Raw genomic sequence first — 24175 nt, 5'->3', positions numbered from 1 at the left:
TCCAGTTCCCATTAAACTCTTTGGAAAGGCTCAATCCTGGCTGAAGACAGGATTGTCTGCACTGGTGTCCATCAAGAATCAGAGCTTGCCATGAGTTCCCCTCGGAGCTGTGCGGTTCCATCATGCAGGAGATGATTCCTGTCATACCTGGGCACTTGTTTAAGGCACAATCCTGACCTTGAAAGGGGATTATTGTCAGCCAGCTGCCCCAGAATGCCTCTCACAGGATGGAATTATAAAAATAACAATAATCCACCATCTACAAGCCTTAATTATCATTGTTTCACCTTTTAATTATTGAAAGGTTTGATGAAAAGATGTTCCTTAACATTTACCAAAGTTAAAATTGTTGGGATGAGGCTTGAACACCATAAAGGAGACACAATAATTAAAAATATTCATGTTGTACGCATTGCACTTATTTGTTTGGTTTATTTGGGTTATTACAAAAGGGGAAAAAAAAAATCTGTTTTCAAAGTCATCTTCTTTTGCCAGCCAACATTTCACCCTCAGTGGTCCCGCAGTGAATGAATTATTGGGGATTTATGAACATATTAATCATCTCCATGGAAACAGTTCGCAATTTCACAGCACAGGAGTTTGACTTCCCTGCATGACAATGAAAAAAAAGGCAGGATCTGAAAAAGAGGAAGCTGAGGAGAGACGAAAACCCCTCCAAATTTAGACCCAAATTTAGCAATAACTACTCCTGCTCTGGAGGAGGAATCAGCATTTCCAGTGACCCCAAGACCTTTGGAATTTGCAGCCAATTCAGGTCATGGATCCTTCAAAAGACTCAACGTGCCCTCCATGAAGGGCTTTGTAAAGGGAGTTAATTTAGTTTTTTTCCCCCCTGAAATGGTGTTATTTAAGGAATCAGCTCTCCAGGATGTGTTTGGCAATGGTTTGAGACTGGAGATCTCAGTAAAAGAGAGAGATTTTCCACTGAGGAGAAAGTGTTGGGTGTGAGGCTGAGCAGAAATGTGGATCAATAACACAAATTCCAGGGGTTTGGGGCAAGAGAGGGAAGGGAAATAATGCCTTTTTAAAGCCATTCTGTAATACAGCAAAACTCGGAGAGAGAGGAAAAAATAGCAACACAAACAGACAATTTTTTAAAGCTGTGATCTACTGGAATTTTGGAACAGTGTTGGAACGCTGGTGGCTTCCTCCAAGAAGTCATTGTCCCTCCTGTGGGAACCCAGAGCAGGACACAGCTCCTGGTCCTGCTAAACCTCCTGAGATCCCATGGAATTTCCCGTAATTCCACTCAGATCCAAGCATTTCTTCTCAAACACTCCCTGCAGAGTGTCAGGAGGGGCTGTGCAGGTGCTCCCTGCCCTTCCAGGTGGAATTCCCAAATCCCCTCTGTTATCCCTCCCACCTGTGGGGATTTGTGCTGCCCACCAGGAACAGCTGCTGACCCTTGGGAAGGAGGTGCTGTGAGAAGGGAATTTAGCAGGGAAGGAAGGAGGGAAAGATGAAGCAGAGTTGTTTATTGGAGGTGTGGAATCCATGTAATCCAGGGATTTATGAATACAGAAGGATTGGGAGTTCCTGGGAATGGGACAATTGCTTTCAAGGTAAGGAGTTCAGTTTGGTTTTTGGGTATTTTTCTGGACAAACCTTTCTCTGAGCAGGAGACTGAGGATGTGTTTTCCCCCCTGGGATGTCTGGTGGCTGCTGCAGGGGATCCTGCCCAGGGCTGCTAAATTCAGTTATTCCAGTGGCTCTCAGCATTCCCAGGATTTGTGCCTGTGCCAGGAGAACCTGGAGCCTCCTGGGTGTCAGTGTGAGCCTCCTGCTGGTGTCAGACAGGAGCTGGGTGTTGCTTTCTCCTCTGCTGTAGGAAGGAAGTTTCCTTTTTGTGCCTCGGGATGGTTTCCCACCAAATTTTCCCTTTCCTGGGCTGCAGGGAGCTGTGGGAAGGGGGCTGGAGGAGTGGAGCAGTTGGCTTGGGGACAAAAGGTGTTAGCTGTAAGTGCAGGGTTCTTGTCACCCAGCTTTGTGATGAGGCAATGAAAGGAAAATGAAGGGGAAAAAAAACGTGGTCAGGATGTGGAAAAAGCTCCATGTGGACACAGTGAGGTGGAGAGCAGCCCCTTGCTGGATTCCTTTTAATGGGAAGATTCCTACAACAGCAAATTATTTTATTGCTGTTGTTTCCTCTTCTGCACTTTTTCCCCAGCTGGGAGCTTTCAGGCACTGCACATGAAGTGAAAATTAGAAGAATCAGCTCCTTCCCAATACAACTTCCTTCCTTTAGGTCCCAAAAATTGTAAAATAAAGCTCCTCAAGTCCTGGTGGAGCAGCCTTTTGGTTTTGGAGGCTTCAAAGCAGAAATTCAGCTTGGGCCATGGCTGCTGGGCCCGGGGGAGTTTTCCTGGCTGAACATCACAGCATCCAAATTCTCCCTCTGATGTTTAGATAAGCATTTGCTCTTCCTGGTTTAAGTGGGACTGGACCATCTGGTGGTATCACAAAAATCATCTCTGCCCTAGAAGAATTCCTAATAAATGTGGAGTTCTGCTGAAGAGGAAGAGATGGGACAGCCATGAAGTGTTTTGGTCAGAGGAGGACAGACTTCTCTTGGCCTGTCCTGGAGGATTTGCCTTTTGGCCCCATGAATGAAGAATTTGCTGATTATAAACAATGCTGGGGGGCGAGGGGGAAGTTGTGCATTAATGTTACTCAGTATTTTGAATTTCTGAGGAATATTTGAGGATTTATTTCAGTCTCTTGGCTTGAAAAAGCCACTGGCAATTTGTGGCATCTTACTGCCATTTATCTTTGGGAGTCTCTTTTTTAAGAGTAACCTGCTAAAATCTCTTGCCTTATGAACCTATTTCTATAGTGGGTATTTCTATACCATCTTCAGTATAATTCCTCAAGCTGCCCAGTAACTGGATGTGTTGTGATGCTTTCCTCTGTGGGTGGTAATGCAGAAATATTTGTCTGGAAGCCTTTCTGCTTTCACCTTTTGTTTATGCAGCTGTTTTACCTCAGTTTAGGCTGGGAGAAATAATCTGTAATACACTTTGCTTGCCAGCTCTGTGCAGCACTTCGTAGATTTCTTTGGAGATTTCTGTGTCGTGTTTCCAGTGTTTCAGCACGAGGAAATTCAACATGAAGTTAGGAGGAATTGGCCTACATCAGACAGAGCAGCTGCTGTGATGGAAGGCAGGCAGAGAGATGAGAGAAGAATTTTGCTGAGGTGAATGGTTAATATGCTTTTGTGATAATAAGGGGCTTATTTATGCTGCATTAATATTTCGTACCACCGCCGTCTGCTTTAATGTTTAATCTCTCTGCTGAAAGCACCGAGAAACCCTTTTTAGCACCGTGGTTTGTGCTGTGCTGGGAGGGACAGGGCAGGTTTTCCTGAGCCTGGAGAGCTCAGGGAGAGCTTTGGGGCTGGGATTTGGCATCCTCTGTGCAGCCCTGCTGTGGCTCCTGGGCACTGCTGGTGCCTCACCAGCAGCACCAGCTCCTGGCATCAGGCAGGGGAGCAAGAGCAAATCTCCCACTGGATCATAAATTAATCCTGGGCTTGGGTTCATGTGCAAGGGTGGCCTCTGTGAGTGCTGGGAAGGGGGGAACGGCCCTTGGAGCACAGGGGTGCAGCTGGGGCTGCTGCTCAGGAAGCAGGAGGGTGCTGGGATGTGCTGGAATCTGCAGGGTTTGCACTGAAATCCCAGTTTTGTGTCTTCAGGATTGCTGGGATCCCTTCTATTAACGTTGAATTCCCATTTTTGTGTCTTCAGGGTTGTTGGGATCCCTTATGTTCATGTTGAAATCCCAGTTTTGTGTCTTCAGGGCTGCTGGGATCCCTTCTATTAATGTTGAAATCCCAATTTTGTGCCTCAGGGTTGTCCCTTATGTTCATGTTGAAATCCCAATTTTGTGTCTCAGGGTTGTTGGGATCCCTCATGTTCACGTTGAAATCCCAGTTTTGTGCCTGCAGGGTTGTTGAGATCCCTTTTGCCCACATCTGTCAGTGCTGGGGCAGAGTGGCTGGAGCAGCCCAGTGGACAAGGACCTGGTGGTGCTGGCTGAATGTGAGCCCAGATGTGGCCAGATGTGCCCAAAAAGGCTGATGGCACCTGGTCTGGATCAAAAGCAGTGTGGGCAGCAGGAGCAGGGAAGGGTTTGTCCCCCTGTTCTCAGCACTGGTGAGACCCCACCTCAATTCCTGTGTCCAGCTCTGGGCCCTCGGTGCAAGGAGGACTTTGAGGGGCTGGAGTGTGACCAGGGAAGGGGCTGGAGCCTCAGGAGGGGGCTGGAAAGGGTCTCAGCCTGGAGAAAAGGGGGATCAGGGGGAATTTCTGGCTCTGCATAAGTCCCTGGCAGGAGGGGACAGCCGGGGGGGTCGGGCTCTGCTCCCAGGGAACAGGGACAGGAGGAGAAGGAACAGCTCAGGCTGGGCCAGGGGAGGCTCAGGGGGACAGCAGCAGGAATTTCCCCATGGAAAGGGTTGGAAGAGGCTGCCCAGGGAGGTTTGGAGTGCCCATCCCTGGAGGTGTCCAAGGAAGGGCTGGTGACAAGGTGGGGATCAGTCACAGGTCACACTCGCTGGTGGGAAGGTTGAGACCGTGTAGTTTTCCTTGGAGTGACATCCTTCTTTCACACTTTGATTACCCTGATTATAGTTTTCTCAAATATTTACATTTTAATCAAATCTTCCCTATATTTTTGGCTTCCACTTCAGAGCTCTGTGACTGGTTAGGTTTTGTGAAGCATCTGTAATAATTTGGTTACTGATAATCCTCACAGAATGAAATCAGCCTTGCAGAAATATTCAGTGTCAGAAATCCCTCTCCTTTCATCACTGCCTGATTGTGTTTCCAGGGCTGCTTTTCCTCTGTGTTTCCCTGTTTTGACAGGACCAGGCAAAAATTCGTGTGTTGAACTACACTTAGTAAATTTACAATCGATACAAAGTTATCTTTTTTAAGAGACTTTCCTTTCTCCTTGCTTTAACTGTATTAAACTCTTCACATTTACCTGTATTGAACCTCAGTGTCTGCTTCCCTTTCCAAAGGGACTTTGCATTCCTTGATAGGGCTCAAATATTTGTTCTTTAGGAATTAGGTGGACTTCATTTGGACTTGCCATTTAGTTTGTAATACCAAGAGAACTCCATTTCAAAGACTAATCAGGCAGTTGTGTATTTGCTCTACCTTGGTGCTGCAGCTGCTGGGCACTGATGGGATCTCTCCTCTAAAGAAAATAGGGAAAAAAAACCCCAAACCCAGTTCTTCTTTCTGGGGTCTTGAATCTGTAAAAACCCTCCCATTTATTGGGTCTGTTAGCATAGGCTTCTTTTAGGAACTGGGAATAAGGGAAAAGCTGCCACAGAACAGAGAGGAAATGGAAAAGCTTGTCAGGAGGGCTGTTTCTCATTTTTATTCTTTCCAAGTTTTCCAAGCAGGATTTAAGGTGGCATCTGGAAAAGTGATGCTCTTAGAATGTGATTAAAAAGCAGTATTTAAAGAGAAAGGAAGGGAGCTTGGGGTTAAAAATCAGTGAGATAGGGGAACAAGAAACCCAGGAGCAGCCACGTGCTTGGGGGTGCTTTTACAGCAAATCCCAGGCTGGGCTGGGTTGGTGGGGCCCACAGTGATCCCCTGGTCCCACCTGCCCAGGCAGGGTGGTGGCACAGGGATGTGTCCAGAGGGCTGTGGAATATCCCAGCGAGGGAGATCCCAGGAACTGGAGTCTCGAACCAGCTGACAAAACTCCAGCCCAGAGCAAGCCCAGCTGTGCTGGAGGCACGGGATGAGTCTTTAGGGTTTCCTGCCAATCTGGGACTTCCCACTGTCCCACTTGTCTGCTCCAGACCTGCCAGAGTCACGGACAATAAAGCTGATTATCCCAAAATCCATGAAGTTCCTTCAGAGGAGGGTGATGAGAACCCTCCTTGCGATTTAAACTGCGTGCTCAGAGCCCTTTATGAGCGAGCTGCTTCTGAATGTCTGCTCAAGGCGAGAGGGGTGAAGTAGTTGGGTATTTTTAGCTCTTTTCCATGCCTGTGGTTTTTATATGCTAATCTGTTTGTTTCTTTCCAGCCTTTGGAATATTCATCCCACAACATCTAAAATTTGACACCTGCTGTAGCTTGTGTATTATCACTTTCACCCTCAGAAACCCAGAAATTATTAAGGTGGAGTAATTGCTATCCTATTATATAATAACTACTTTAATCCAGCAATCGTAACATGATTTGAAATGAACCCTTTTGTGCCATTGATTTTGGAATAATTACTGTTATATTGTACTTCTGCAAGAGTTATTCTCAGTTAACCACTTGAAAATAATACGCTCTACTTATTGAAAAAAATAAATCTGATTATCCCCCAAAGCTCGATGTTCTTTCTACATCTGTGCCTCAATTGTCTGCTGGTGACCTGAGATGCTCAAACAGGCTCCTTTCTGTGACTACTCCAGGAAATATCTGTGGGCCAAGCGCCTCCTCCCAATCAGCCTTTTTTTGGTGGGGGTTTTTCCCTCAGAACCAGGGATGTGCTCACTCTTCAGGCCTGGTGGGCTTGACAGCTGTTTAATCAGGATGGAGTGATAAAGGCTCAAGGAAAATACAGGATTTTTTCCCCTCTTCTTGCCTCTAAAATCTGATTTTCATTTGTCTTTCTATGTACATAACAATCTCTAATAAAACCATCAAATTCAGCCAAATGAGGTTTTGAAGCAAGGCTGATCTGGAAGGAGCTGTTGTCCATGTTTAAAGACATGAAGAATAATATCCTGTGATTGTTGGTTGTGCATGGGAGCATTCACATTTTCAGTGTTTTGTCCTTCTGAACTTCTAAATTCCTGCTGGGACAGGGTTTTTTTTTCAATCAGAAAATCATGGAAAAATTGTACATTCTCAGCTTTTTTGGATTTCATGGGAGCTCTGGTGTGGCCTCTTCCCTCCTGTGCTGTAGAATGGAGAGGAGGGAAGATGTTTGACCATTTATTTCCTTTGTATCTTTCCTTTCTGCGAGAGCAGGGATGAGTTTGGCTCCTTCAGTTATCCACAAACCTTTGCTGAAGAGATCAGAGTATGTCTGAAAGCTGATGAAACATTGATAAATTAAAAAAAAAATAAACTGAAATTCAATTGATAAATTGAAAAAAAACCAGAGTGGAAACAATGATAAAACTCTGATATAATTTTCCTGAAACATGCATTTATTTGGGGCTAATACCCAGAATGAGTGAATGGAAGATCCCAAACGAAATCCCAGCTGTTCTTTGAGCCACCTTTGTAGTGGCTGCAGAAGAGATTTGTTAAAATGAGATTTGAGTTTTCCAGCTTTGCTTCTACATGGACAAGATTGTCACCTCTTTCCAGTGAGGCCCAGAACAGGGCTCAGCAAACTTGAGAGCACCCGAGCAGGCTGATAAAACAGAAGTGAAAGACTCACTAATGTGTCAGGAATTGATGTTGCTGCAAGCTTTCCCTTGTCTCCTGCTCTGTGAGTAAATAATTCACCAAACTCCTGCTAGTCCTCGTGGTGATACTGAAGGATTTTTTCACTAATTTATGAATTTCATCTGGGAGGAGTTTGTGATGATTTCAGAGCTGTGCTGGTGGGCTGTGTGTTCCTTGGGTCTGTCCAGTTTTGCACGAGTGGTTTCCCTCACCTTTTCAAGGTGTGTGGATCTGCTGCTGGCTCTTCCTGAAAGGTCAGGCTGGAAATCCCAGTGACTGAGCAAAATGGAGCATGTTTTACAGTACAGCTCCAGTTGTTACTGAAATGGGAGGTGAATCATGACTGAAAGTGCAAGGGAAATGCTGATGGACTCAGGAATCCTCTCACTTGCACTTTTCTTCCTGCCTGCACCAAAAAAGGGGGATATTAATCTCATCCAAACCCATAACTCTTTTATAGACCCACACCTTCACCCTTATCGCTGCAGCACTGGGATGATGTTTCTAGGACAGGTTTTCCCACTCAATTCCCCCATTAAAACCCCAATTTGGGATTTGGGCTGTTGGCATTCCCACCCAAACCATGGGAAGTTCGCCGTGGCTGCTCCTCCTCCGTGTGCTGGCGGCTCTGTCCCCCTGGAATGTGGTCAGCGGCACGGAGGGAGATCCAAAAACCTTTCCATGTTTGTCCTGCTTATCCCTGCGTGGCCCAGGTCGCTGCCAGAGGCAGGCAGGGTATTTATAGCTGGAACGTTTGATGTTCGTGTCGCCTTCCCGAGGCCATGTCTGATTCCTTCGGGTTCAGCGGGCTCCATGAGACTTCTCCTGGTTTTTGTGCTCCAGGCACAGCTCCCTGAGTCAGTGCCAGCCTTCCCTTGGTGTTTGCAGTGGATTTTCCTTTAAAATATGCATTGCCCTTTGGATTTCGTGTAGGATCAGCACCTTCTGCGTCTGGCGCCCTGAGAGCCCTGAGGAAGTTTCAGGAATGGCTCATTTTGGATCATCATTCCCGTGTTTCTTTCCCAAAGCCCTTCCACTGAATTAACCGTGGAATTATTTATAGCAGCCCTTTTGAGCCAGGCCAGCCTCCAGTGCTCAGGAATTGCTGCAGAGCTGCTGGGAATCTCTGTCGTGGGAATTCTCTGGAGCTGGGAAGCACAGGGATATCTGTCCCTCAGTGCTCCCCTGGAGCCAAACCCTGGGATGGACATCACCTCTCTTTGGCACGTCCTCACCGAGCCTTTCCTGCTGGATATTCTGCTTTTCCAAAGGAAAGAGCTGTAAATAGCCTCATGGAAATTTCTTGAGTTTCAGGGGTTTTTTCCCCCCCTAAAAAAATACATCTGTGAAGTGAAAGTGCCTGGGCCACAGAAATTTATTGGTGTTCAGGATTTAATTTAAAATCATGTTTATTCAGTCTTCACATGAAGACAATGAATTCAAACTTCAGTGCACACTCTGGAGCCAAGATTTACATCCTGTTTTCCTTTTGTCCCTGTCTTATTCCCCACCGATTTCCTTGACTTTAATCACCATTTCAGTCCTTTCCTTGGGTTTTATTTCACTTCTTAGGAAAAGGAGAAAACCAGCTTCCCATTATTCTGTGGATTTCTGAAAATTGTGGGAAATAAGTAGTAAATAGGCTTTAGGATAAGTAGTTTCTTCATTTTCCATGGATAAATAGGAAGAGGTTGATGTGTTTGGGGTTTTACTCTTTTTTTTTTGCTTTATTTTCTTTTTGACTTTATCCTGATGCTCCCTTTCTGTTCAGCTGCCAGAACTTTGGAATTTCTTGTGTTAGTGCCGACATATTTAAGCTCAAGTTTAACAAAAATCAAGTGTTAATTTGGTAGTGGAGACAAAGACCCACCAAAGCCCAGCCTTGATGAAAGGAAGCTGTTGGTGACCAGGGAGGATCAGGGCCCTCAGGGCAGTGGGAATTGATGATTTTTGGCCAAGACAGGTCCTACCTTTGAAATGCACCCGTTTCCTCATCCCAAATCCTGGAATTACATTCATCAGCCTTCTGTGCCTTGCCCAAAATTGTTTTCTCCAGTAGTTCCCAGAACCATCTACGGAATAATCACATTCAAAATTCATTGCTCTGTATTTTTAACTTCAGCCCTAAAATGCCGAGCCAGCTCAATGTGTCTGGAGCCACTTTCTGAATCCCAATCGTTCCAACATCTGCCCCATGACTTGGTCAGCATTTATCTCTCCGATGTTTCTGCAAGAAAAAGTTGTCTCTGACACTATTCTAGGCAAGGTTTACAAGGTTTCATGATTAAAAATGCATTTTTATGCTGTTTCCAAAACACCACTTTCATTTTATTGCTAAAGTGGTATAAATTCCAGGGTGAGCACTCCATGAAATGCTATTTATAGAAGAAATAAATGTAGCTGCAGCCCTGTGCTGGGGTTTGCTGGCTCAAGATGAGCTGTATTTTATACCTGGCAATTATGCACAGAAAAGCAAGAGGGAAAGAAATGCTGTTTGAAATGATTGTGGGGTTTGTGTGGCCCCGTGCAGCATCAAACAGCGTCTGGTGAGACCAGTCAGGATGATCTGAACTAAGAAATCAGGGAGGAAATAACAAATTGTCCTTTCCTGCTGCCTTTGTAATGTAAAATGTAATGAACCATTATGGCTGGAATGGGGATTCCAGGGGACGCAGCAGCTGCAGCCTTTGCTGGGAATGTGGGCTTGGAGATGCTCCTGGGGTGATTTAGGGGCTGAACTCTGAGTCAAGCAGAGGAGTTTCTGTGTTGAGGAGCCTGGGAAGAGCCCTGTTCCCACCTTGGTCCTGTCTCCTGGGAGCACCTGAGGGCAGGAAACAGCCCCAGGCTGCACCAGAGGAGGCTGAGATTGGACAGAAGGAAAAATCCGTCTTGTCCAGCCCCAGCACAGCTGCCCAGGGCAGTGGTGGGATCCCCATCCCTGAAAAGGCACCAGGCTGTGGCGCCTGGGGACAGGGTCAGTGTTTGGGCTCGGTGATCGTGGAGGGATTCTCCCACCCAAATGAACCCGTGATTACCTCAGCAAACCACAACTTTGCTCTGAGGAACATTAATTCCAGCTGGAATTCTCAGGTCTGGGCTGCAGGGGACAAAACGCTTCTGTCACAAGGGGATATCTCATTTCCTTCCCCCTTTGGTGCAGAATTTGGTGTTGTACCAAAGCTTTTGGCACTTAGTGACAATTTCCCTTTACAATTTAAAGGATTTGTTTTATCTGTGGAAACAAATCCATCCCCATGTCTTCAGTGAAGCCACACAATGTCCAGAGCATTGGAGAGCAATTTAAAATGAGTAGATCTGGGAGTTACTGTGGTAAAATCTTGTATGGTTTAATGGAGGTTAGGCAAGAAAAGAACTTAATTTTGGGTGATTTCCTGCAAATCTTGAGCTGATTGTTTTCATGGGCTTATTCAAATTATGTCTATATCTTTCTCATATATTTCAATATATAAATATATATATATAGAAGTGTATCTGTGTTTAATATATCAGCATTAAAATCTAGCACTCAGAAATAAAATTAATATAACTAATACAAGCAAACTGCTACAAACCCATTTAATCTGATGTTATTTATGATTAAATCCAAAGTTTTGAAATACTATCCCACAACAGCCTTGGGAAAGAGTTTGTCTAGGTGAAGCCGCTATGGGTGGATGGTAAATAATTGAGTTATTTCTGTTGTCATGGTAATGACAGTTTTGAGGTGCTGAATGACAACTTTTTGGATTTTCCTGGTATTTTTGAGTTGGGAGAGCTCCTGTCTGAGACCTCCATGGTGATGCTGGGATCTGTTTGGCAGGGGCAGGACTCAGCATCTGCCAGGCAAAATCCAATGGGAATGAGGAATTTTCCTGCTGGTGAGGAGCCAGTGCTGTCCCAGGGGTGTTGGTGCTGAGTGGGGACTCAGGGTCACTTTGCTGGCCTGATTTTGTCACTTAATTAAGGCTTAATTTAATGGTGTTATTTGGGTTTCTGCTGGTTTTTGAGAAATTAGGTGGTTATGAAGCAGGTGTGTAAATAAATTACAGGCAGCGCTTTGCACCTCATCCTCAATTTAAAATAAAAATGGGAAAAAACTACAAAAAAAAGAAAATAAAAAAAAATCCCTTAATACAGCCAAGGAAGAAGACTCCAATCAGAACACTGGTTTTTAATTTTAAAATTCTTTTCCTGTTATTCTAACTCAGTTAATGAGGTTTTTATGATGAGACTGCAGAACCTGTGCTGCACTTGGGAAAGCCAAGAAAACAAGGATTTGGGAATGTGTGGAGTTTGTGGGGAGCCAGCCCTGTCCTGAGAACACCACCCAGCTGTCTGAGAAGTTTCAGAGTAACCAGGTTTTTTTTTAACCTGCAAAATGTGACATCATGTGTGGAGGAAGGTTCTAAAAGCAAATGAAATTGTGGCAGCTGCTTTTAGAGTCCCTTAACGCACAAGGTAACTATTTTTACATGGCTTGCTGAAGGAAAAAAAAATCCATTAAAATACAAATTTGTCTTTTTTTTCCCTAAAAGAAATCTTTTACCCAGTGGCAGATTTGTTCCAAAAAAAGGAAAAGCCGTGCTCCAAAGAGAGCCGCTGCTCCTGGGGACTGGAGGTTGGGTGTGGAAAAATCCCTCTGGAGAGGAAGGGGGAGAAACTTCCATGGAAGTCAGGTGGCCACAACTTCAGGCCAACAAATGCCCTGCTGAACTCCCCAAACTCGCCTGTCAAACCCTTGAACTTAATTTTTTGACCGCGTGTTTAATGCAAAATTAAATCTCTCTTCAGAGAGTTGCAAACTTGCCAGACTGAGTTAGACACATGCAGCTGGGCCAGACTGGCTGAATATTTAATAAGCTGGTGCCAGATTTTTTTGTCTTGTTCAGTTTATTTCTATTTTTTCCTGCTGTAAAAACCCCCCCAAACCCACATCTTGTTGTCTGAGGAAGGAGGAGGATTGAGGATCGAGTACTTTGCAAATTTTTATCTTTACCTCAGTGTCTTAAACACGTTTTTGGATTGTGCTGAGAGGAATTTGATGTCAGAAATTATTTGTTAAAACTTCTCTCAGCTGCTCAGAACAGGAGTAATCTTTGATAAAATTTTGAAGAACATCTGTCATCTGTTCTTTGGTCGCTGGCAAAACTGATTTTAGTTTTTTTTTTTTTCTTTTTTAATTTAAATTGATGTTCTTTGGGATCCTGATGAAGCAAAAATTATCCTGCCTTCGAATGGAGCCATTTTTAGTGCAAAAATAGTGCAAAAATAAAGCCCTTTAAAAGGGAATTCAGCCACTGGGACTGATGTGTGGAAAATGGAGATATTGGACAGGCAGCCTGGGACTTTTTGGAGTGGGATAAACGCGGTTGCAGCATCCGAGGGGAGAAGCCAATGGTTATTTACTGCTGGCCTGGATTTATCTGGGGGCTTTTCCCGTGAATTGGGCTCCATACATGTGTTATTTTTAAAGGGCCTCCAGGGCGTTTGGGATGTGGAGGAAATCAGGAGGATGACCAAATTAAAAGTGAAGCTGTGACATAAAGTGAATAAATGTTAGGATTGGGTGACATAGCCATAAATAAGTGCTGGTAATTCCTCCTGACATGATCCATACAGATATTTTACCCAGCTCTCCCGAGAAGCAGTTACAAGTTCCCTGGAGAGTGGTTCAGCGCAGGCTGTGAATAGGTTTCCTTTTTTATTTGGCCATTTATATTTACTGGATTTCTGGGGTTTTCTGATTCCACACAGAAAAGGAAAACACACAAAATATTTGCTTTGGAAAGGCTGCTGAGGCACAAAGCGTGGCCTCAGCGTGTGGCAGAGGGATGAACTTTTAATCAGAGGGTTGGATATGAATTTTCCTGACCAAAAGTGGTGTCAAACATTGGCACAGCTGCCCAGGGTGGTGATGTTCCCATTCCTGGAGGAATCTAAAAGCCACCAGGACATGGGACATGGGGCAGTGGTGGCCTTGGCAGTGCTGGGAATGGTTGGATTTGATGGCCTTGGAAATTTTTTCCAGCTTTTCTAAGCCATGCTGTGATTTTTGCTCTGTGTCCCTTCCTCAGGGACAGCTGGCTACACTCTGGGGAGAAATATAAATAGTTATTATTTTTGTGCACTTATGGTGGTGATCAACATTTAATTTATAAATTCCAGCCCGTGGTCAAGCTTCATGCAAGGAACAGGATTAAAAAAAAAAAAGGAATAATTATGTTCTCTAATGGCTGAAATCCTTCTCTGGAGCCTTCTCTGTGATAACTTTTGAAATTGGGATTTTCTTCCTAAATTCTTGGAGAAGACACTGGAATTGGTAAGGAATCTTGGATTGGGAGCCAAGCCTTTGGAAATGCATTAGGTCAAGTCTCCAATTATTCAGGAGAAGGAGGAAACACCAGAACTCCCTGAATGTTTTTGGGGTTTTTGTGGCATGAATTAATCATTGCATAAAAATTCTCCCTTTTTTAATCTATTTCTTTTTTGTGGGGTGAAACTTAGATGTGTATTTGGGTGATAGATGTTGGAATAAATTTTTGGAGAGGTGAAAATACAAAATATTTTGGCTTAATATCCAAAACTGGTCAGCTTGGTGTGAATTTTTCTGCTTTTTTGGCCCTCTGTGGTAAATGTCTGTTTTTGGGCTCTAATATATTGTGGAGAGAAGGGAAGAACGCACCGAGAAATTCAAACTATATTGCAAATCTTATCTGGATGGAATGGAATTATTCACCCTGACACAGCAGAAAAGGCAGGGATATCACCTCAGGATGTGTGATTAAGCTGAGGTATTTTTCATCACGATATCTTGTGTTTTGATGGAGTGCAAGCAATCAGAAATTGCTCTGTATTTTGTAAACAGCTGCATTTCCTATTCCACACTTTTGTTCTGCAATATTTTTAAGCTCACAGACTTTTTACAATATTAAAAAAATAAGAATAATTGGGGTTTTTTTTTTGTTTTGTTTTTGTTTTGTGGTTTTTTTTTTGGCAGCATTTGAGAGACTTTGCCCGTCTCAAAATTACAAAACTCAATTTTCTATCGGAACCATTTAAGTCACAAATGAAGACTGATGGTCTCTCTGAACTCCCCTTCTGCTGAGCCACGACGTGGGGCTGGCACAAGCTGTTCCTCAAACAGGGAAAAGCTGGAGAACAAAGCTTGGTTTGATGCAAAATCCAGCAGGATGCGACTGCGGATTGTTGGGATAATTTTAATTTTGTCATGCTAATGAATCTTCTCCCTCATCCTGGGCTTTATTTGGTGGGAGAGTTGGAAATTAAGGGAAGCAGATATTGGAATTACCAGGGCAATCGGGTTTCATAATCACCACTCAGCAGAGGATTTTATTTCAGCAGTGAACAGAAAACATTCAGGACAGTGGCAATAATATTTTTGCTTTGAGATAGATTCAAATTAACCAATTCTAGGCCTATGACAAAATGAGTACCACAGATACCCAGAGCATTTGCTGCACCCCAGATGATGAATTCTAAGCTCAAGGTAGGATTTTTACAGATATTTAGGCTCCTTCCATCTGAAATCTTTTGGGATTGGGAACTTAGTATGGATTTTTTTTTGTTGTTGCTGTGTTTGGCTTGCAAGAATTTTTTTATGTACTTGAGTGAAAGAAAACTTTGTGAGTCCACATGCTCCCAGTAAAACAAAGACTTCTAGGGACAGAAAAATAGCAGCTTAAATCAGAGCTCACATCTGTCGATGTAACTGTTTTGTGGGGTTTTGTTGGGTTTTTTTCCTGTTTCCCTGCTCAGCTTGGGGCGAGGGTAGATGGGGAGAAGTGTGGTTATTTCTGATAATGATGCTGTGGATCCTTCCCACCAGAGCAGCGAGGAGAGGCTGAGAGACGAGACAGAAAGGGTTGAGGGGCAGCCTCGTGGCAGGGTTTGCTCTCCCTGGATTTTAGGAGTCAGTTCCAATATGTGATTATATTTTCTCTCGTAGAACTTTGAGACTACTCTGGGCGCTGCCTTTTTATTTTTATTTCTCCTTTTTACTCCAGTCGCGTTCTTGGAGTGCTTGACTACTTTTTTTTTTATTATTATTATTTTTTTCCCCTTCATTTATTTTTCTGGAAATGGTTCAAAAGACATTTGGAGGAGTTAATGAGACAATTTGCAATTTATCTTGGTGGGGTTTTTTTTCCTCCTTTTGGGGATGATCCAAAGCCATTTGGAGGCAGTAGAATGGTCTCATTGACTCTGAGGAGCTATGGGTGAGGCCCTTGATGAGAATTGTTGTGAGTCTATTGACAATTAGGTGATGTCTCCATATGTGAAATGATAAAAGACAAGTGTAAATGTTATAGCTGGGGATGTTTTAGTGCTGCTTTGCAGCTCTGTTTTTGCTGCAGTTACTCTGGTGGGGCCAGAAGAGAGTTTGGGTGCAGGAACCACTTTAAAACAATCAGACGCTGCTGGAATGATCAAAACCAGTCCCTCAAAAAAAAAGAAAAAGAAAAATAAGAAAGATCAAACCCAGGTTTATTTTTCCAATGGGGGTGTTGGGAATAGGGGGACCAAGGCTCCTTTTGGGTCAGTGTGGGTTGTAAGGCCCCTACAGAGTGGTGCTTAATGAACTTTATAATTATTAATTATACATTAACACATTTCCGTGCTGCCAGAGCAGAGGGTAAATATGGAGGCAAGGGAAGAAACTGAGATAAAAGACAAGTGGAGAGGAGAATTGCAATTGTTCTCCCTGGTAAACAAGGCTCAAAGTCACCCCCTGTGTTTGCTGCCTGCTGAAGGTGAGGAGGGAGATGGGCGTTTGTGGCTGCGTCAATATTGGCACATGAACAGCGGGAGATAAAGCAGAACTGAGCTGGGGGTGTTTCCCTCTGGGGCTCCAGCTGTGCTGCTGAGGAGTTTTGGGAAGGGTTCACCTGTGGGGGTTCCCCTGGCACGCAGCAATGATCCCACTGTGTGCGTTCCCAGCGCCTCCTGGAGCAGCAGCATCACAGCAGAGGTGACACAGGGGTGGATGTTCCACCTGGGAACTGTTCCAGATCCAGAATTTGACCCTGTCCATCCCTTTTTCCCAGGCAGCAGCCCCAGGGAAGCTCTGCTTGGAGCCGTGCTGCTGCTTGGACAAACCAGGTCAGGAAGCAGCACCGGGTTGTTGGCAGCATCCTCGCTGAGCAGTGCCTGGATGATGCCTGGAAGCTCCCTCAGACAGGGATTTTCTCAAAGTGCTGCTGGTTTATATTCTAGGGTGGCTTTGCTCCAATCTGAAGTGGCTGCAATTGCAATTTTTCTTTTGTCTCATTGATAATTTCCCATTATTTCTTTAACTGACAAAGCAATCGAGGTTTGGGGGTCTTATGTCTACACCTGGGCTTCTTTAATCATAGAATCATGGAATGATTTGGGTTGGAAGGGATCTTAAAGCCCACCCAGTCCCACCCCAGCCATGGACAGGGACACCTTCCACCACCCCAGGTTGCTCCAAGCCCTGTCCAGCCTGGCCTTGAACTCTAACTTTTAATTTTGGGGTCAATTCATAAAAGTTTGGTTATCTTCCACCTAACAAGGTTTCATTGTGGGGTGGAGGCAAATGTGAACCCTCCACCTTTGTGCACATAGTAAATGCTTGGGCCTCTCTCTCTATGCTAAGAAAAGTTCTGTACCTCTCAAGAAGAGCTGAGTGCAGCCAGCTCATCCTCCCATCACAAACCTGAATTTCTCAGGAACACAAGGAAATGACTCTCCTGATATAATTTTTTCCCCTCCTCAAGTAGAATCCAGCTGCTGACTAATATCTGGCTGTGGCTACGATTGCTTTGGTGGGAAGTATGAATTCTTCCTGGCACCTCAGGGGGCTGCTTAACAGCTTTATCAGATAATTACAGTGCTGGAAACAATGTGTGATGTGTGCCACGCTGTGGGGATTTGGGATGCACCCCGTCTCCCAGGGCTCTGAGCATTAATATCTCCTCTCCCCTCATCCATTTCAAGCAGCACAGGATGAGCTGGAACAGATGGTGGTGCCTTTTGTCCCAGCCCAAGTCCCAGCCCTGCTGCTCGTCCCCTGTCACTCTGTGCTACGAGCTCCACTTGGCTCTGCTCCAGCCCTTGGGAAAGGTCATCCCTGCCTCTTCCAAGGACATCTGACGGGATGAGGGACTCTCTGCTCCTCTGAGGGAGGAGCTGAGTGCTGGATGGCACATCTGTACCCAGGGAAGGCTTTGGTGGAGCTCAGTGCTGGGTCAGGGTGGTGGAACAAAAGCTCGGGGTCCTTTTTGAGCACAATCCACTTATTTTCTGTGAGGAGTTTTGGGTTTAGGATACAAACCACGTGGCTTCTGAGCAGCCTCAGGGACACTGCTTCATTCTGGGAAGGCTGAGTCACAGTTCCTAAATATGCCAAGTTAATATTAACAATAAGGGGGGATCAGAGAAGGAGGGACAAAGCTGAAGGTCTGAGAAGTTCTCTCTTAACCTTTTCAGGGTGATAACACAACTCCCTGTAGGATGAACCAGCCTGTGTTAGAGGGCCTGAAATCCAACCTTAAATTAAATCCTTGGCTGAAGTTAAACCTTCTGCTGTAGAACTCCCCAGGGCCTGGAAAATCTTCCCTTCCACAGAGCTGGAAGAAGAGGACAGGGACCTTTTCCCAGCCTCTCCAGCCACTCCTTTCTCCTGTGAGCCCTCCTTGCTCCTGAGCCAGGTGTGAAGGTTTTGTCAGGCAGGTTCCTGGGTGCTGAACTTTGTATCATATTCCTTATTTTTGGCACATCAAAGGCCTCTGAGAAGAGAAAACGATGTTAATCGTGTGTTTGTGCATTTAGAAATATCAACTCATCGACTTGCAGGGCCAGAAGATGGAGGAAAAACTTGGAGGAGCGAAATATAAAATTCTCTTCCATCATCAAAGTAGCAGCATCAAGCCATGACCTCTCTGTGTTCAGACACGCTGCAAGCCAGAAGCAGAATTTAAATGGGCCTGGCCTCCTTGCTGCTTAAAAAGGGAGAGAAAAACAAGTAAAAAATTACTTTTACCAACTTTCCAAACCCTGCTCAAAGTTGCTCTGTGGAAAACGTAGGCAAGGATTGCTTTCCACTGATTTTTGCCTTTCACCTCCACGTACCTGTACCAGTGTCCAGGTGTCCAACACATGAAAAACACCTCAGAACCCTCCTCAGTGCCACCCTCAGCCTCCTGAAAACAACCAAAAATGCCTTCTGCCAGGGAATCTTTCATCTTTTTCCTGCAGATAGTCATGACTTCTCCAGGAATTTTGTAAGTGCTATAGGGATATTTGATGTTTAAACTAGGAATTTCTTCTAGAAACGGCAAACTGGTGACAACTTGAATTTCTTGGCAGACTCTTCAAGGACATTGCGTGGCCTGTCTGCTGGGAGTTCCAAGTGTCACTTGTCTCAATACCTGCGCTTGAGCACGTCCCCTGACATGGAAATGATGAGCCACAAACTGCCCCATCATTCTGTCTGAACATTTAACATCACAGCCCATGATCTTTACAGAGAACAAAATCCAAGGGCTTCACGGTATGGACAGTCATTTCCTGCCAGATGTATAATTTATTTCAGTCAGGTCAGGCTGTATTCCTTATATAACAGCTCAGCCTAGAAAAAGGAAATTTATTTCATATTTTTGCACCTTCTATGAAGTTAATGAATGAATTCAAGTAGGTGTTTTACTATAGCACAAGGCGTTCAGCTGTGATTATGCATCATGATTATGGTGTTAAATAAATAAACACTTGAGCTGTTTGGACATCAGGAAATTTGGAAATTGGGTGTTCCCATCTATCATTCCCATAGCCCTAGAAAATTTTTGTCACATTTTTTAATGCAAATATATATATTTGCATATATATTTGTATATATATATATATATAATATGTATAAAATAATGTGACTCTTTGTGCTTTCAGTCAATCCCAGCAGCTGGATAAAGATTTTTTTTTTTTTTTTTCTCTGTATCCAACTAATTTTAGAAGTTCATTTCTACTCTGGAAGTGTCCTGAAGCACTGACTGCACAATTTACAAAGCTCATCAGGAAGGAACATGGCACAGAACATCCAACCTGTGGGAAGCACCCAAAAGTGAGGGATTTTCTCTCTCTGAGGAACCTCTCTGTTCAAATCTCTGTGTCCTACCCCAAAATGTTTTGTGAAGTTAAGGGTTTTTATAAAACCAAGGAGATAAATTTAGGATAGCAGTGGCTGCTATGACCTTTCATTTGGGGAAAATGGTTGAGCTCCCAGTCCTCATTTTTTTAAAAGCCTGGAGTTATTTTCCTTGGGGAAGGACAAATTTTCAGTCGCACATCATCAAATATTGAATATATTTGCTGCTTATGTAAAAGAGCATTTTAGCCTGGTGAGAGAGAGGAGATTAGAACAAGCAGGCTGCATCCCTAAATTCAATTGTTTGCTGGGAGATGCCACTCAGCCTGGCAAGAGATTGACACCGTGTCAACTCTGCTTCTCTCAAATTGCCCTCAAAGGAGGTGCCCTCTAAATCTGTCCCTGAAAACCGAGGCGGCACCTGACGAAATTAGGGAATTAAACTTCTGGGAAAGTCTTATCCGAGAGCACGGAGCCCTTTCCAATGGGATAATTTGTTTGAACGTTAAATTGAGCAATCTCCCCTCCCCAGAGCTCTGAGGAGCGCTGGAAGGAGCCAGCAGGGAATCTTCTGCCCCTTCTGGAGGGAAACCCCTTTGCTTTTCCTGTTGGTTCCCTGCTCTGTCTTTGACCTCTTGGCCTGGCGTGTATCCGCAGTAAACGGACAAATTTAGGAGGATGTTGTTCCTGCAGGTAAAATTAGCTCCATGTCACAGGCCGTGGGATACATGGTGGCACTCGGCGAGGCAGTGACGGCTCCTGCCCCAGGCAGCCGCGGTTTGACGGCGCTAAGGGGGAATTTGACGGGAATTTGATGATGGCTGGGAGCAAGCGCAGTCAATAGCCAAGAGATCCTGCTGAAACCTTGTTTTCCTATCAGTCCTTATCGGGCTGGACACTGCCAGGAGAGGGGTGGGGATCAGATCCAGATTAAACCCCAGGGTTCTCTTATCGCCTCCCACGCCAAACGCTCCAGCCACAGCCCACCCAGCAGGACAAGAGTTCAATATGAAAAGCGGGATCAGAAAAATGATAAAATGCTTGTGCTCCTTGTAAATATCCTTTTCTTTCCTGCCCTGTCTCCCTGCATTCAGATCATATGAAAATATGCTTGGCTTTAGCAAAAAATAAAAACTATATGAACAGCAGCAGGGTGGCACAGCCTGGGAGCTGGGGATCCTTAAGGCTTTAGGAGTAGAAAGGAATTATTTAAAATTATTTTTGTTGGGAGTAGAAAGGAATTCTTTATATTATTTAATAATTAAATAAATGATTATTTATTCAATTATTAAAACATGAACACAGCTGTTTGCTGGTTGGTTGATTAAGCTTTCCAAACATTAGTAAGAGCAACGTGCTTTTTCAGAACATGTTTTATGCACATTGGGATGTGCAGGATCCAAAATACAGATTATTTACATGATAAATTTTACATCAAAAAATTTGCATAATAATGCAGTATGGCTGAGGGGTCCTGATTTTGGGCACTGGTGTTCGTGAGTGGATGAATTTTGAAAGTAATAATAAGGAAGTCAAATATCTTGGAGTAGGAGTTCAGCCATATTTCCTCAGCTTGAGGAGCATTTTTATCCTTTTCCTCTCTCCCCTAAAAATTTTAGCCAGATTTTGGGTTTTCAAAGCTGAAAAACGCAGAAAAAACATGATATTATTTGATTTTTGCATGTGAACTCTGTGTGGTTTAAGCAGCCTTTTAGGACTGCAATTTCATTTAATTTATACCCAAATCTCTGGTCCTCGATGAGTGTAATGCTGGTGAATGAGCTCTGAAGAACAAATATCTGAAGGGTGTTCCTGAGGAGCATTTCTCTTCCAAAAGTGCTGCCAATTAGCTTCAGGAGCAGGAAATTAATGACAACCTGGAGAATGCCGTGTCTGAGGCAGACCTGGCTGGGCTTTAAAGAAATGCAAACAGGCAGAAATTAAAATTAAGCAGCAAAATAGTGGAACTCGCCTGGCGTGGGGCTGAGGGTGAAATCAAAACCTCAGGAGCTAACGAGGGCTTTTGGTTTTATTTTCGTGAAGTGTAACATTTGTGGAGGATAGACTCTGGTTGTTAGTGATTAACCACCAACAATCCATGGAAATGAGAACTTGTGGTTTAAAATACATGGAAAATTTAAGGGTTTTTAATGGCTGAAACTCAAATTTTCCTGGTTTTGCACTCAGACAGGAGCTGTGATTTTCACCAGCGTAAATTCCCAAAGTCCCAGGAGACTCCTGCCCTGGTGGGATGCTCCCTCCTGCTCCCCTGAATAATCCCTTTGCTTTGGTCTCTGCAAAAGACATCAAAAATCATGGGAAAAGTGGATTTCAGGCAGCAGGAATCAGAGGTTTGAGTGTCCTCCCAAAAGCAGGATTCTTGAATGCTGTGAAAATCTGGAGTTCCCTCTTGGACACGATGAGTTGTGCAGATATCTTGTGAAAATTCTGCTATTTTTAATTGATTTTAAAAGGATTTTAATTCATCCATTAAAATGAAAAATCTCCTGTAGCAGCAGCATCTACAAATTTGTTTTCATGTTTGTTTTGAACTTTCCTTTATACCAGCAAGCCCCCAACTTGTGAAGGAAAATATTTGCAACAGAGCTGAAAAAGAACTGAAAAAAAACCTTTTGGTTTAAAATAGGTGATAATTATTATTAATTTTATTATTATGATTTCATCTTGACAAGTTCTGTTACACAAGCCTGCCTCCACTTGGGTTTTAACCATTTAAATAATTGGGAAAAAATCTAATCCTAGTGGCTAAAAAAAAAATATAAAATAATAAATTTACCCTGAAGACCCAGTGGTGCTTCATTCCATATTAACTGATGTTTCTTACTGTGAAAAGTGAGTTCTCTCTTAGCAAAATGTCTTTTCTGTTCTGCCAGGCAATTTAAAATTAAAGCTTGACAGGCCATGCTAATGAAATAAAGCAATAAACATTTTCTGACAGGTGCAAAATACAGCCCTTGTTCGATAAGATGATATTTGGGGGAAAAATTTGCTTGGTAAATCTAATTTGTGTCAGTTCAATATTGGCTTGAGCATCAAATTCTAATTTATTGAAAGCACCAGCAAATACCAGAACCATTTGTTTAGCACAAAGCATTCAATCTATAAGGACCAACTCCATGAAATTTAATTTTCTGAGCCAAAAAAGACAATCAAAGTAGGAAAAGCAGGAAAGAAACCCTTCATGTCGGAATAAAGGGAACTGCAACTTTAGAGGGTGAAAATATTTAATTTACCATGAAAAAAAAAAGAGGAAAACCTCTATGAAATGAAATAATTTGACAGAATTTTTTTTTTTTAGCTGTTGTTGATTTTTATTGCTATTTTCCCTTTTTTAGTGGAAATGCTGATATTCCAGTACTTTTCCTGGCCACTGTTGGAGAGGTTTTTATGGATTGACATGGAAACGTTGAGCAGTTGGAATGAGATGAGCTTTAAGGCCCCTTCCAACCCAATCCATTCTGTAATTCCACGATCCTCCAGTGTTTAAATCTCCACCAGTTTCCCCAGTTTGCCATTCTCAAAGCTGACTGGGACTGGGATAAATCTGGGAGGGAATTTCCCTTCTATTTATTTAATATTGGAGTTTAATATTGGACCTGCTGAAGTGGTAACTGCTGCACTCCAATGATGGTATCCCAAATTTCCCAGCTTCATTATATCCCCATTTTGGTTTATTTTTGAGGGGAATATTTAAGGAACCCCAGTGCAAGCCAGGAGCAATCGTCTCTCCCAAGATCTGGCATCTTGGATTGGATTCCTCTAAAATTTTTAATTGAAAATCAGAGATTTTTAGCATCTTTTTGGGGGGCTGGAAATCCTGCAAATATTTTTGCCTCTACTCTTTGACTTGCAGAAATTTAATATTTTATTTTTTCTCTTTATGAGCACTCAACTAATGATCTAAATGCACGAAATAATTATAGATTAATCTGGCTGCTAATTAAGCACCGTTAACAAGCTGCTGGGTTTGTGATGCGTTTCCTTATTTTTTCCTTATATTTTCCTTTAATTTTTGGCTATTGAACAAAGCAGGAAGATTTTGGGAATTTCTTTATGCTGGCATTCCCAGACTCATCATCACTTCTTCCCTGGCATCTCCTGCTGTGGTGCTGACAGGGAATGTGGGACAGATCCTGAGTGGAAACTCTTCACCTTTCCAGAGGGTCGACTGATGAGGATTTCCTAAGTTTAAACACCAGGATCACTCAAATCAGCAGGGTTAGATGGAATTAAAAACGAGATTTCCTTAGAATTCGGATTTTGAAATGCTGAAATTCCCTTTGGGGGGTGCAGGAGGTGAGGAGCTGAGGGTGATGCTCGTGAGAAGCAGGGATTCCTCCAGCTGTGCCTCCCCTGCACAAAAAGCTGCACATCCAAACCTCCTCTGCCCCCAAAATTTGCTCTAAACCCCTGTCTCCACTGAAGAGATGCATCCTGAAATATCAGCAAGGCTGGGAATTGTGCTGCCTGGCAAAATTTGAAATCCAGGGAGGTTACTAAGCAATCCTTCTGCTGTTATGGCTTTTGGGGGATTGCTTCTAATTACCCCTTGAACAACTTTTTGGGTTGATTTTTTTTTTCCCCTTTAAGTGAGGAGAATA

At 43.6% G+C, this 24175-nt stretch overlaps 1 long non-coding RNA gene across 1 annotated transcript; it reads left to right on the top strand.

Moving 5' to 3' along the window:
- The first annotated feature begins 1451 nt into the window (after positions 1–1451).
- On the top strand, positions 1452–19979 carry LOC148183634 (uncharacterized). The gene is made up of 3 exons (XR_015773485.1): positions 1452–1583; positions 18785–18968; positions 19421–19979. It is a non-coding gene; the product is annotated as an uncharacterized LOC148183634 (long non-coding RNA).
- Positions 19980–24175: the final 4196 nt, after the last annotated feature.

The sequence above is a fragment of the Pseudopodoces humilis genome, chromosome 11 (assembly GCF_049639895.1).
Source record: "Pseudopodoces humilis isolate 2021_Gansu_Grassland_sample_001 chromosome 11, ASM4963989v1, whole genome shotgun sequence".
Taxonomy (NCBI): Eukaryota; Metazoa; Chordata; class Aves; order Passeriformes; family Paridae; genus Pseudopodoces; species Pseudopodoces humilis.
The sequence above is the reverse complement of the archived record's forward strand: the minus strand, read 5'-3'. Positions and strand labels throughout refer to the sequence as shown.